At 50.5% G+C, this 13,727-nt stretch overlaps 1 protein-coding gene across 2 annotated transcripts in view; it reads left to right on the top strand.

The window, feature by feature from the left end:
* The window catches only part of FAM120A (family with sequence similarity 120 member A), a 1,536,407-nt gene that overhangs the window by 892,995 nt on the left and 629,685 nt on the right, over window positions 1-13,727 (top strand). The gene's annotated exons all lie outside the window — the stretch shown is intronic.

The raw sequence follows: 13,727 nt of genomic DNA, 5'->3' as shown, positions 1-13,727 counted from the left end.
ATCCCAAGTAAGACAATGAGGATTGAGCAAATGCACATTTCTCAGGTTTTACCAGAAGACTGTGATGTTGTAGTCTGCGCAGAACTTCCTTGACATGTCGGGTATGTTCCTCCTGGCTCCGTGAGAAGACCAAAATGTCATCCAGGTAAACCACTGTGTTAAGGTTAAGAAGGTCGGAAAACAATCGGTCCATGAATCTCTGGAAAATAGATGGTGCATTGACTAGGCCAAACGGCATGACTTGGTATTCAAACAACCCATAGGGGGTGCGAAACGCCGTCTTCCACTCATCTCCTGTTCTTATGCGGAGTAGATGATACGCATTCCGTAGATCAAGTTTAGTAAACACAACAGAGCCTTGGACAGCCTCTAGGATCTCTGATATAATGGGCATAGGGTATCGATCTTTTATGGTCACTCTGTTTAACCCCCGATAGTCGATACAGGGCCGCAGCTCCTTGGTATCCCGTTTGGGTATGAAAAACAGAGAGGCCCCAGCGGGGGATTTGGAAGGTCTTATGAGTCCGTTAGCTAAATTATCATCAAGGTAGCATCGGAGTACAGCCTTCTCCGATACTGAGAGGGAATACATCTTCCCAAAGGGGACTAATGCCTTTGGCACTAGGTCGATACCACAATCCTCTGGACGATGTGGAGGGAGTCTAATGGGGGTCTGCTCCTGAAAGACTTCGTTGTATTCTGAAAGACATTTTGGTATGCAATGGATTGTACTGCCTTCGACAGCAGACATGGTCTTTACAGTTGTGTATGTTGGTTCTGGAAGGCATTCTCTTAGGCAAAAGGCGGAATGGAAACTTAGTAGATTCTTAGACCAATCCACCGTTGGGTTGTGTTTCCTGAGCCAGCCTATTCCTAAGATGACAGGGAAATGGGCCACTCGTATAATATCAAACCTTAAGTTTTCAGAATGCTGGTATATGGACACCTGAATCTCCTCAGTGGTGTGGGTAATGAGTCCTGAACATAGGGGTGTACCATCCACTCCTTCAACCTTTTGGTCCTCCTTTTTCTCGATTCTTAGCAGACCCATCTTATCAGCCCAAAAAGTGTCAAGGAAGTTTCCAGCCGCACCACAATCCAGTAGAGCCTGCGTCTCTACCTCTCTGTTCCGGAAGCGGAGTTTGATGGCTATCACCATGAGACGTACATCTTCGCTCATCCGAGAAGAGGCCACCGAAAGTGTAGTGTAGGAACAAGGTGTAGCCCCTCGATAGTCCGTTCCACTGACTATCGAGGGCGGTCGTTTCCCGATCTCCTTGGGGGCACATCGGGACAGTCTCTCAGCAAATGGTTGGCTCCCCCACAATATAAACAAAGGTTCCCTTCACGTCTCCTCTTCTTTTCTTCGGCAGTCAACGGAGATCTGGTGCTTCCGATCTGCATGGGTTCCTCTCTGGCGTGACGCGATACAGGTGAGGAGGAGGCGGGGGGTATATCCAAGAAAGATTGTGGACCTCGAACCTTCTTCCTTTCGTTTCTTCGTTCCATCAGGCGGAAATCGATTCTTAGAACTGCAGTTTGAAGATCTAGAAAGGTGTCTGGGCGCGGGATCCGGGCAAGCTCATCCTTGAGCTCTTCTCGCAAGCCCCGGCGGAATATGGTATACTGGGCCTGCTCTTGCCAACCTGCCTCTGCAGCAAGTTTCTTGAAAGTGGAGATATAGGATAGTAAGTCGGTACTCCCTTGACGTATATCCAGCAGGTCTTCGCTAGCCACGTGTGAGCATTCGGTTCGCAAAAAGGTGTGTCGCAGCAGTTCCTTAAAGGCCGCGTAGTCCTGCAACACTGGGTCTGATAGGGATACCAATGGAGTAGCCCATGCCAAGGCGTTTCCCGTCATGTGCGTGATCATGAACCCCACCTTGGAATGATCTGTGGAAAAGGCATTCCTGCGGAAGGTGAAGTGAATATTACATGCCTCCAGGAATTCCTTAACCTTTCTTTCCGAGCCGTCGAATTTACCTGACACCAGGGGTAGTGGGGGTAAATCAGTTGTCTGTTGTTCTCTTGCAGCTACTCTTTGTTGGAGCGCCACGTTGTCAGCCTTTAGTGTTTGGACCTCTACGTTGAGGGTTTGGACAGCTGTCACCAGCTCTTGCAGTTGTTGTGGCGTAGCCATGTTTTCTGTTTGGCGTTGCAAACTATCAGGACTGGCAATATTGGCTACGGGTTTTGCTAGGTGATCAGCTATATCTTCGTCTTCACTCGATTTATAACCCTCCCCAGTCTCTTCCTCCTCACCTGAATAGTCCAGTTTCTTCCGACGGGTAAGTCCTGTGTACGGCTTCTTCTTTTTTAGAAGATATGGTCTACCTCGGAAAGAAGCCACCGTGACTCTCAGACAAAGAAACCCCACGGTGACTCCCCTCCGCGACAGCCAGAGGGGAAAAAGCCACTGGAACGGCAAAAAACCCCTGGATCCAATACAGACGTGAAGATTGTGGGAGTCGTCAGCACAGTCGTAGGTTGAATGATCCTTCACCGAAAAACCCAGACAATAGGTAAGGTCGGCGATTCCGCTAATCGAGGGAATAGGAGATGGCAGTTTACAGGTAGGTACCCCTCGGGGTGGAGGACAAGAGTGAACGGAGAAATCTGAGAGCAGTATCTCTTAGAGCGAAGAAAATCTCAGCAGAGATTCAAACATGGGAACAGAAACACAGGAGAAGGCAAACAGGATACAGAGAAAAGGGGGGGGCCCGTAGGGAACGGGAGGTGATGAAATAACAGGAAGATAGCAAGTAGACTATCCGAAGGGAAAACTAGCGCAAGCAACAGGGCGTGGAAATAAACACAGTTGCAACGCGCCGAACCGCCGGCAGCCGAGTGATATATATACAAACGGCGGCGGCCATCTTGAAAACAACTAGACCGAGTCTGATAGACGAGGAGGAACGTAATGGAACATTTTAATGGCGTCCTCGCGTCCACCTTCGCCACAAACGCCAGTCGCTGGCGGCCGTGACAGAAGAGACCTGCCTTTTAATGCGAAAACCCCCCATTCACACAGCCTGGCTGTCAATCACCTAGCAGGGGGGTTGTCCAGCCCAGACAACTACCCTGGCCAATCATGACAAAGTGCGACTTGGGTTTCCTAGGATACCCTGTGCAGGGGGTGACTACACCCCTCCCTCACATTTAGCCCACCTAGACACCCAGGCGCCTTGAGGAAGGCTTCCGAGCAGAAGCCCGCCAAAAGACAATGAACAAAGAAGGCAAACCTAGTTTGCCGCGCCAAGTAAAACACAAGAAGGACTTTAACAAAAAGAAATGGCGAATAAACCCAACCGGAGACAAAAGAAAGACTATTTGGTCAAGCGTGTTTATGTTCGGAGCTAATATAATAGCCAAGAACAGTACCACGTTTATCTAATATTATCGCGATAGAAAAGTTAGGGTAGATACCACTGCCACCAGCCAAGTCTAAATGTTAAAAGAGCGAAACAGTGCTCTAGGAGGTACAGATAAAAAGGGATACAAATTAACACCTTTCCATTACTCCATGGAAGGTGGGGTGTACTGGATCTGTGGTAGATTGACTTAAGGAAAGTTAATGGTAACTTTACCCTTTTCTGGGGGACAGTAGTCGCCTCAGAAATGGAGTCGAGGGAAGTCTCAAAGACAACCCTGTGCCACGGCACTGAAGGTGCTGTGTGACACAAAAAGAAGGGGGCTACTGAAGTGGTGTACTTCAGAGTCCACAATTCCAAAAACGGGTAGAAACACATAGCAAAACACAGGTAAGAGTGGGGAAAAAGCTCTCACTCTTACCAAGTGGAAAAAAAATAAACTCCAGAAGTCCAGCAAAGCTGCTGGGGGACTAACTAGGTGAGGCAAATCGGCCATAGATGAGAATTCTCCCTAACACTAGGTCCGGCCGGTCCGAGGAGCGTTCTCGATCTGAGAGGAGGTCGAGATCCTTTGAGGATGCCCCCCCCCGTGAGAGCCCATGGGAAGGCTAAGCTCTGCATGCCCCGCCCGTGAGAGCCCATGGGAAGGCTAATCTCTGCAATGCTAACTCCACTGGGTCTGCTGCGGATGCAGGCCCTGTAAGGAAGTCATGGTATCACAAGTATGACACGGACACAAGAGATACAATTTCAAAACCCTTATTAGATTCGTGGGGTTTGTAAAAACTCATACTTTGCCCTATAAGCTATGATGGGTGTAGTCTCTACCATCAAATAATAAAGAAAATGCACACCTTGTCAGTCTGTCAAATCAAAATGGCCTATACGAAGAAAACCCAATGCCTGCCCTATATCTTTTACATAAAGTATATAAAGGCCAATATGTATGCAAAGAAAAGTCTGTGTTATAACATAAAGAATCCAGGTGGCTGAGCATGCTCTCCTTTCCACGTTGGTCGTCCTGGTATAAGGCTGCACCCCCCCACCCCCATAGGCAGGATGACACACTCTGGCTCAGATTATCAAGAAGCAGTTCAAAACGTGAGTCGAGGCCCGCTTGGCCTTCCACGTTAAAATTACTGGTTTTCTAGTTCATCAAAGTTCTTTCACAGTTCAACAAAAGTTCAAGCAGGTCTCCCTCTGCTGGGCTCGTACCACGCAATCACATCACTTGCAGTGGTTCCCTTCCCCAAGCTTTATTCACATTCGTTCGAGGTTGCCTCCACTAACTTATCACTCTTCTGGTCTCCCTCAGTCGGGCTCAGACCTTTCACGGATGTCGAAGACTTTCGCATGTGCAAGGCTTTTACTATAGACCTCCGCAGAACCACTTCGAATCGCTCTTCAGTTATCTAGCCCAGTGTCTCTTGGTCTTGGTAGTTCCGTGCCATAAGCACAAAAGTTCAGAAGAAATCCTTCTCTTCAAGGATTCACCTTTTCTCTGTCCCTTTTACCGGGGTTAATCTTGACCATTGCGCATTTCAGAGTTTGTTCACTTTGCTACTTGATACCAAAGCATTTCACAGCTCGCATTTCGGCTGAGACTTCCGAGTGGGCTACTTTTTCTTGCTGGACCACTCTGCTACTCTGTATCACTGGCTTCACAGTTATCAGTAATTTAAAGTTCACCAGATGTCTGACTTCCTTCGCATCTCATCTACATGCGTGCAGCCTTCAATTGTGAGATCTACTGTTGCAACTTCAATCTTTCCTTACGACATACCAGCCTTTCATGTTGCTTGCCAACTCGCCGGAAATGTGCATTAATTTCTTGTCTTTGCAGTTCTAATTCGCGAGTCAAGGTTAATACCACAGGCTCAGCCTCGCTTCCCCAACTCTGTCGTTCACCTAGGAAGGTCGCTGGCGCCCTTGAAACACAATGCAGTCTACTTGTCTGGGATTTGGTCTTCTCTGCATATCTTTTACGGCTCTTCGGACGCAACAACCTCCTGCAAGGATCTTGTGGGTTTCTCTACCCTTTGCTCTCTTCCCCCTGTCAGTCGCTCTGCTCCAGTAGGTTCGCCTTTGCCCCATAAATTCTGCTCCTTCTCGTGTTCCACCTTGGTCAGAGTGTGTCTCTATGTTCCACCTTTTATTCATGCAGGGCGACTTTTCCTGACCCGATTAGTGCAATCAGATATTTAAGGCTTAGCCTCTTTATTCTGTCGCCCTCTTCCCCGGCCCAGTGTCTATGTAGAAAATGGGGGTCGGGGGGGATGTGGTATCTCAGAGCATCCTAAAACATAGGCTGGGTTTGATAAACAGAATAAGGGTGAATACCGCTAGGATGGGTGATGGGTACGGGAAAAGGGGCAATACTGTGTCTCACCATCTGTTGCCTCACCCCAATCCCCGAAGGTGATCTCCCGCACTGGTCCACCCCAGGAACTGGATCCAAAAGCGATGTCCGTGTGCTGGCCACCTAGATGACAAGTTCCAGAGGACTAGCAGGAGAGACACCCTTTGCTTTCTCACAGTCTCGATTCGGACAAAAGGCGGATCGCCATCACCCTCCACAATGAGCCTGCCAATGAGGAGCATCCTCGAAGAGAAAGTCAGTAACCCCGTTCAAACTTGTCGCCTGTCGGATTATCAGTATACACAAGTCCGGGGAGGACAATGGCACCGTCGACAAAACCGGCCACGAGCAGTTTGTAAGTCAGCGCCGTCCACTGCGGCTCTAAAAGAGAGCGGGTCCGTGAATCCAGAAGGAAGTGGCGACCGCTCAACGGGTGTATTTGTCTCTCAGGCGAGGTACAGCTCCGGAGACTGCATCAAAGGAACCATGGCCAGGTAAAGACCAGGCAACCGCTCTGACCCAGCATCAGAGGGAGAGGGAAAAGTTGCCACCTGTTGAACCTCCCAGGTACATTTACCAGCAGTCTACCTCAAAGACCAGAGTGGATCTACTTGAGTACTTATGAGGGTGAGAATGGCCCGCACGATGGTTGCTGCTCAATCCACGAAGGAGGACCACAGTCCCCTGTGCGGGAAGAATATGCATCAGCCCGGATTGCACTTTTCTGGCTCCGTTCATCCCTAGACCTAGGGAAGTGTCTCTGGGCATTCTATCAACCTTACACACACTAGTCACCAAAATCCAGCAAAAGGTGCCTCCATCGGGATCTGCACCTCCACGGGATGCTCCAGTACCTTGGAGGGTAAACTCTCCTCCGTGGACGAAGTCCAAAGGGAGAGCTGGTCCTCGCCATCACCCAACCCATCCACCATCTCGTCGTGAGAAGGTTCCTCCCGGAGCTCCGGATCTGCACAGGGACACGGGCACGGACATAGCTACCACGGCTACTTGTACCAATGAGGATAACTATTTCATCGCGCCTGACTGGGAGACTCCACACGCGGATGAGCCCCATAGGGCCTCCCCACCGGACGAAGTTGGATCCTTTCATTCGGTCATGTGGAGGGCCTCTGAACTGTTTCAGTTGATTCCCGAGGAGACTAAATAAGAGGGTTTCCTGTACCAGCAACGCAAATCGAGGAGAAAGACCATGTCTGTTACCTTCCTGGACGACATCTAGGAGGAGGGCCTTGCCCTTATGAAAAATCCAAGTCTGGCCCGACCAGGCATTACAGATTGGAGAAAGGGTACAGGGTGCCGGATTCGGCTCGCAGGTAAATAAGGTCTCGGCCCTCGCCGGATGCTGAGGTCACGGCTGCAGCTAAGAAACGCTCAGAGAGCCAGTCATCGGCAGCCATCTATGGTACCTCCGGACCAGGAAGGGAAGAAGCTGGATGCAATGGGCAAGAGGATAATTTACACGGCAGCCTCTACCATCAAGGCAGCGAACGCCTTAGCCATTTTGTACCATTATGACAGGGAACTCTGGTACAAGCTGGGCCCTAGCCTGCTCTTCCTGTCTGAAGACGAGGTTGAGGCACTGGAATTCTTTCTGGAATGGGAATTGGCCTCAGATCACGCGATCACGATGGCGGTAGACCACGCGGACATGGGATTTCGCCACATGGGGAACGGGGTGTCTCTGAGCTGTCAAGGTTGGTTGAAGGCTAGAAAATTCCACCAGGGTGTTCTAACTAAGGTGTTGGATATGCAGTTCGATGGGGATATCTCTTCGGAAAGGCAAAGATTGATAAGGAGATGGCACACTCACTCGGAACCTTGCAACAGGGACGATCCTCCTCTTTTCACTCCTCCAGAGGAAAGCCAAGAAGATCTTCAGAGAGTTATAGTTCCCCTTACAGGCAGCCTTCACGCTCTTCCACTCAAGAAGCGTACAGGGGCACTCTCAAGGCAGCAGAGGCAGTGGCGGCACCGTCCACAGGGCAGAACACAAACCCCCCCCCCCCCCCCCGAGAACGCTCACCAAGGTGCCCCAGGACTTGGCGGTGGGCCATTCATCAAGGCATGTTCCTCGTTCCGTTTCACCTGGCAGAGTCCAGAACACCATCGCAGACTCGCTCAGTAGGGAACTGCGTTCTTGTCACGAGTGGGGGCTTCCCCAGGACCAGGTGAATCTTCTTTTCGACAAATGGGGACGACCCCATATCGATCTCTTCGTGATGGTGTTGACCACCAAGTGCCAGAGGTTCCCTCAACCGAAGCGCATGGGGGGGTGCGTTGTTGTTCCTGTGGGAGGTGCGGTTCCTGTACGCTTCCCTCCTCCCTGCCCCCGCCCCTACTACGAGTGATCAACACACTCAGACAGTGCCACTGCAGGATGATACTAGTCACCCCAGCGTGGCTGAGATGAATCTAGTACTTGGACCTGCTGCGTCTGTCAGTGGCCCCATGGGCCTTTTTGCCAGAGAGGGGGGAAAATTCTGCATCACGACCCAGAGTGTCTGAACCTGAGGGCATGGCTCCTGCAGCTCTAGAGTTTGGGGTTATGCTCTTCTCGACAAATGTAAGGACATCGGGGCCAGGGCCTCCTCAACGTTGAAGTGCTAGGGGCATAAATGGAAATGATTCTATGTGTGGTGCAGGACTATCCCGCTATGGGTCACAGCTCTGCAACTTCTGCCATACTTGGTTTCCTTGGCCAAAGCGGGACTGGCTCATGCCTCTATCAAGGTGCATCTCGCCGCCATGTCCAGGTCTCCAGGTAGACCGTTGCTGTGGTCTCAGACTAGTCAAAGAGTTCCTCAAGGGACTCTTCAGGTTTTCCCGCCGGTGAAAGCTCTTCTCCCGGCCTGGGGGCTCAATGTGGTGCTAATTAAGTTCATGGGAGGGCCTTTCGAACCTATGCATCAGGTTCTGCTCAAGTTTCTCTCCTGAAAGACCGCTTTCCTCGTGTTCATCACCTCGGCCAGGAGGGTTGGGGAGATTCAGGCCCTGTCTTGCAAGTAGCCTTGCATGTCTTTCCACGCCCTCAAGGGTGGTACTGTGTACACACCCCACCTTCATGCCGAAGGTTCCACCTCAACACGCCTTTGGTGTTACCTGTCTTCTTCCCGAATCCATTGTCGCTGGCGGAAAGGGTTTTGCATTTGCTGGCCGTTGCTCGTGCCTTGAAGTTCTACGTGGCAGGTACTAAGAATTTTCGGAAGACATCTCAGTCCTGTAAATCAAGGAAAGGCCTTGTCAAAGGCTTCCATCTCCAGTTGGTTCTCTAGCTGCATCATGCACTGTCCTCGACTGATGAGCAGGCTGCTGCCAGGTTGGCCGAGAGCCAATTCCACCAGAGCCATCACAGCAACAACAGTGTTTCTCATCGGGTGTGCCCCTGCTCGACATCTGCAGGGCTGATACGTGGAGGTCCATGCACACCTTCACGTTCTGCTGCGTCGACGGGGATTTCAGGAAGGAGTCCTGAGTCGGCAAAGCCACGCTACACAACCTGTTTGTTTAAGGTGAGTCTGTTCCAGAGGGGAGTGTATTCCTTCTGTTGAGCCTTGCCCAACTCCTGTGGTGGTGTATATGTACTGCTGTTTAATCGTTATCCACGAGCATGTGAATCCATGCTAGAACCCGTGCTGGAGAAGGCTTAAGTTACTTACCTGTAACTATTGTACTCTTAAGTCCCGTCCCCTTTCCTCCATACTATACGGGCGTCCCTCGCTAGGGACGGGAGACGGAAACCTTTTTCACCAGAAAAAATCATCTTCCCCTTTAAATTTAAATGCGCGCAGGAGTGCGGCTCTGGGGGCATGCTCTCCCCTGACTCTGCCCACTAGCGCCACTCCTCAGTCCTCTTTTCTGTGTCAACAGGAACAAACCGCTTTCACCATCGCTCCTGGGTTAGGCCTCTGGCCCAGTAATTCCACGCGCTCTTCCTCGGAGAAGTATTATTCTTTTTTCTTTTTCAATATCTGGTACTGCAATGTCCTCGGGTGCCACGCTCCTCCCCGGCCCATGTCGATGACGGCGGGCTTCAGCAAGTGTCCAGCCTGCGAGGATGCCTTCCCAATGTCCGACCCACACGCCCTCTGCCTCCGCTGCCTTGGCCCAGACCCCGGCTGGGACGCATGTAAAATCTTGACTCCGCATGTGCTCAAGAACCGACTAGCCATGTGGATGAAGTGCTTCGGAATATCGCCTCCAGAAGACCTCAAAGCGTTTGTGAAGAAGAAGACAAGGCCCAAGGTGGGTGCCTTGTTCTCCTCCGCAACCCGCAAGGGTGACTCCTTCCCAAGGAAGCGCCCAAGCAGTAGGGACCTGACAACTTCTAAGACCAGCAACAACACCAAGGCTGCTCCAGCTACCGGCCACCAAGCCGAGTGGGGATCACAAAATCCTACAGGTACTACCGCTGAAGGGCCGCAAGTCTCGGTTACTGGGTCCCAGTAATGCCCTAACACCGGACTCATGTCTGAGGGGCGCCTGCATGCAGCACTAACGGCACCACTGCCGAGGACACTCCGCCTACCAGGCCTCGTCCTGAGGTGCAGGGTAGGCCTCAACCACCACCGATCAGCGTAATGGTGGAGGCCAGTCCCAGCTCAGCAAGTTCCAGGATGCAGGCAAGTGGCATGGAGCAAAAAATAATGGCCACCGTCCCAGATAAAATTTCAGCTCACCCGACACCTTTTCTCTTCGTAGACCAAGCAGGGGAACTAGCTTCCAGGTGGGATTGGTCAACTCCTGTCACTTGGTCCACATCCTATCCATCCACTTATCAGGTAAGGTATACTTCGCCCTATATAGCGAGACACGGTGCGCGCCCAGGATGCAGTAGCCTCCGTGTCCGACCCCTATGCCTGTACCATCAGGCACCCCTCCGGCCTGTGAAGACAGGTTCTTCGAGAAGTTCCTCACACTCTTGAGATCTCCACAGACGGGTTCCATCCTCAGGGACATGCTCTCTCCCGTACAGCCTCAAGCACCCATGGCCACACCACCCCTGGGTCCAGTTTAGCCCCACGCTCCCATGCCGGCCCAGTCATGAAAGACCCGGTTCCCATGCTAGTCGCGGCAGCCCCGGCTCTCCCACCTCAGCAGCCTCCAGTGCTGATAATCCGCACACCACAGCTGCCTGCGCCCAGCTCTGCTCCGGCTACCCCGAACCCACACGACACTCCAGTGGACACAGACGAGGAGGAGGGGGAGGATCCTGACACTCCCATGGTCAGCTAAGGCTTTTCACAAATGGCTCACGGGCCTCGCTGAGCACCTAGTAAACCCGCAGCCACAAGTGGGACAACTGGAGGCTGGGGCACTGGCGGAGGTTCTCACCCTACGCCTTAGTGCTAGAACGGGAATCGCACTTCAGAAGTGGCTCAAGCCACACTCTACCCAGCCTACCATTAGGCGTTTCAATGCTAAATACAGGCACACTGAAGGGGACGCCTTCTTATTGTCGGCACACCCCTAACCACATTCCTCAGTGATAGCAGCATCACTGTACTCGAAACCACAATCTTCTTCGGTGACTGGGCCTCGGCACTCCTGGGAAAGGAGGAAAAGATCTTGGAGGCTTTCGGGAAGAACTGTTAGGCAGAATTATATGCAGTAACCTTTGGGAACACTACACACAATTAAGACTACAAGTGACAGTACAATTTCACCTTTGGTACAAGCCTTTACTACACAGTTATAGTGGTAGCAGTAGCGGAGCAGCCAGACCTATCTCAAGAGTAAGTGAGCAGCACAAATAGTTACACAAAGGACAGCAATTACTATGATTCAGGCAAACAGTGATTCAAGGTTTCTAAGTAAAAAATTATATATGTGTTTACTCAACAGTTGTATAACATTTCACTATTCTAAGCAAGTTAAAAATCACAGTCATAAATACACCACACCACTTCCCTTAAATTCCAGACAAGTCTAGCTCACAAAATGAAGTGGGAGCAAAATGGCACTCCAGCAATTTAAAAGGGAGGGAAAGACAAAGTTATTAGAAATTCGGCAACACGAACAGGTAAGTAATCAAGGCAAGTGAACAAGAGAGGCTACAAGGTTAAAATCAGATAATAAGTTCAATTTAGTTTGCGGTAAAGTTCGTGGCAAAGATTCTGGAACGAGGTTGGTTGGTAGAAAAGTTAGTTCAAAGAGAAGATCAGGACAAGCCCTCGGATTGGAGAACGATTTCAAACACTTTCACCGTGGCTGACCGAAAAGGACAACCGGATTTGCACAGTACCTTAAAACAGAGGGAGCTGTAGCTGAGGTGGACGTTCCTGGTGGTTCCTGCAGGCTCACGGTTCCTGAAGCGACTGTCAGACTGATCTGAAGTAGGAAGACTGGAGGGTCCTGCGCCACCCAGGGAAGAAGCCAGCAGCAGAGCAAAACAACAAATAAAAGGTGCGCTCCTTAAAACCCAAACATGGTCTGACCTTTGTGGCTATCCGGCCCACTGTAGCCCACAGCGAATTCGACCAGAGCAGGTGACCTGGCTTGAAGTTTGGGCGAACTGGTTGGTCCCACCAGCTCAAGGGAAGAAGTTTCCTGGAGGATCTTCTCTGCCGTCGGATTCAGAGATTCTAACCTGCAGCAGGGCTTCACTGGCCGGTTCAGTCATGGTAGGGGTCCTCTTCTTCCAGTTCCTCGTTGGTTCTTAGCAACTCTGCTCTTCCTTTCCCAGAGACCTGCTTTTTATGCAGTTTTCCCACATTCGTACAGCCTGGCTGTCAATCACCCAGCAGGGTGGCTGGCCTGGCAAGGCCAGTCCCATTAGCCAATCAGACAAGAGTGCGATTTGGGTTACTAAGGCAACCCATGGCAGTGGTCCGAAGATCCCTCCCTCACATGCTGCCCGCCTAGACTATCATGCGCCTTAAGCAGGGCTTCTGTGCAGAAGCCCGCGAAAAGCCAGCGAACAAATGAATCATCCCCGGTTTGGCGCGCAGAGAAAAACACAAGAAAGACTTTAACAAAAAGAAATGGTAAATAAACCCAGCCGGAGCCAAAATGAAATGTATTTGGTCAAGCGGGTTTATGTTCGAGGCTAATATAATAGCCTAAAACAATGCCACGTTTTTATAAGATAATCACGGTAGAAAAGTTAGGGTAGTTACCACTGCCACCAGCCAAGTCTTAATGTAAAGGGAGCGAAACAATGCTCCAAGCGGCACAGACAAAAAGGAATAAGAGTTAACCCTTTCAAAAACTCCATGTAAGATGGGGTGTACTGGGTCTGTGGTTTAAAGTGACTGAAATAAAGTTAATGGCAACTTTACCTTTTCTGAATGACAGTAGTCAGCCCCAGAAAATGGAGTCCGGGGAAAGTCTTAAAGACAACCCTGTGTCACTGCACTGAAGGTGCTGTGTAACACACAAGAAAAATATGAGGCCATGGGGTAGGTGAGGCTTCTGTCCCAAAGCCCGCGAAAAGACAGCGAACAAAGGACTCATCCCCGGTTTGGCACACAGAGAAAAACACGAGAAAGACTTTAACAAAAAGAAATGGCAAATAAACCCAGCCGGAACCAAAATAAAATGTATTTGGTCAAGCGGGTTTATTTTCGAGGCTACTATAATAGCCTGGAACAATACCACGTTTATATAATATAATAGCGGTAGGAAAGTTAGGGTAGTTACCACTGCCACCAGCCAAGTCTTAATGTAAAGGGAGCGAAACAAGGCTCCAAGAGGCACATACAAAAAGGGATAAGAATGAACCCTTCCCGGTACTCCATGTAAGATGTGGTGTACAGGGTCTGCAGTTTAAAGTGACTATATAAAGTTAATGGCAACTTTACCTGTTTCTGGGGGACAGTAGTCCGCCCCAGAAAAATGGAGTCAGTGGGAAGTCTCAAAGACAACCCTGTGTCACTGCACTGAAGGTGCTGTGTAACGCACACAAAAAGTGGTGCACATGGAGTAGGTTAGGCTCCAGTGCCCAAGATCACACAAATAGTGAAAATACACATAGCAAAG

This window comes from Ambystoma mexicanum, chromosome 2p (assembly GCF_040938575.1).
Source record: "Ambystoma mexicanum isolate Mex_15411 chromosome 2p, UKY_AmexF1_1, whole genome shotgun sequence".
NCBI classification, from domain to species: Eukaryota; Metazoa; Chordata; class Amphibia; order Caudata; family Ambystomatidae; genus Ambystoma; species Ambystoma mexicanum.
Note: the sequence above shows the minus strand (reverse complement) of the source record. Positions and strands in the feature narration are given on the sequence as shown.